The sequence below is a fragment of the Penaeus monodon genome, chromosome 13 (assembly GCF_015228065.2).
Source record: "Penaeus monodon isolate SGIC_2016 chromosome 13, NSTDA_Pmon_1, whole genome shotgun sequence".
Classification (NCBI taxonomy): domain Eukaryota; kingdom Metazoa; phylum Arthropoda; class Malacostraca; order Decapoda; family Penaeidae; genus Penaeus; species Penaeus monodon.
This window is the reverse complement of record NC_051398.1, coordinates 26,774,187-26,775,268: the sequence shown is the minus strand read 5'-3', so window position 1 is coordinate 26,775,268 and position 1,082 is coordinate 26,774,187.

The following is a 1,082-nucleotide window of genomic DNA, read 5'->3' as shown; positions in this document are numbered from 1 at the left end:
CTCGGGGTGGGTGGGGGCCGTGAGAGACGACAATAACTGCTTATTTTTATGGCACATAACATTCAAACCTCCACAGAAGCTGAAATCCAAAGCACAGGTTGACTCTGTGAGGACCTGCTGCTAAACGGACACGACATCAGCCAAAAAAACACGTCTTCCTGCTTCTCGTGCTGGCCTTTCCCAGGTCAGAGGCAAAATCAGGGAGAGCTCTGAGTAACTTCAGACGTCCTCGCCTGACCGAGATGGAGCACAAGCGACCAACCACAAAAAAACATTTTGCCGAAAGGGCGGGCCCGAAACGACCTAGCGGGACAGACTTATGAGGGAGTCTGGACCCCTAGACGTTTTCCCCACAGTTTAAGGTTCCCTCTAAACCTGAAAGCTTGTCCAATGTCCTACAACTGGTAAGAAGCATTGAGAATGCAGCAAAAAATCCGGTTGTCAATCCAGGTTGCCAGAGACAAGGGCATGGATGTATCATGCCAAAGACCACCGCTACCTTGAAGTTTCCTGCAGGAAACCAAGGAGCTTAATGATGGAGGCAAGTGTGCCTCATCCACACCAATGCCCGACGATAGGAAAGTAAGATGGTGCTCTTTGGCTTCTCACTATCTATGATTGTGGATGTGATCCACATCACACCCACAGGGTCGTGGACGCTTCCGCAACGTCAAAGGGAAGAGCCCAACCAGGCAAAGTCCTGGTGACCTTGAAAGGAAGCCAACCACTACCCTTTGTCTGGTAACTGGAGTCTACAGCCTGAGAAACATACGTACCTGAGCCACTTCAGTGCTACAAGTGCCAAAGATAGGGTCATACCAGGCCAAGCGAAAATGTGATGTCTGTAGCAAGGCACACAACATCGAGGTGTGCCTCCAAGCCCACAAGGAAGGCAAAGGGACACAAAAGCCAAAATTACCCAACTGTGCCAAGGGGCATCATGCCAGGAACCAGCTTGCTCTGCCAGGACAAGAAGAGGCCCTCAGCGACAAGAAGGTTGCTAAAAAGCGACCAGACTTTGTTCTGCCCCCCCCCCCAGCACCCAGTCTGGGGACAGAACAAAAAGACGAAAAGACTTACCA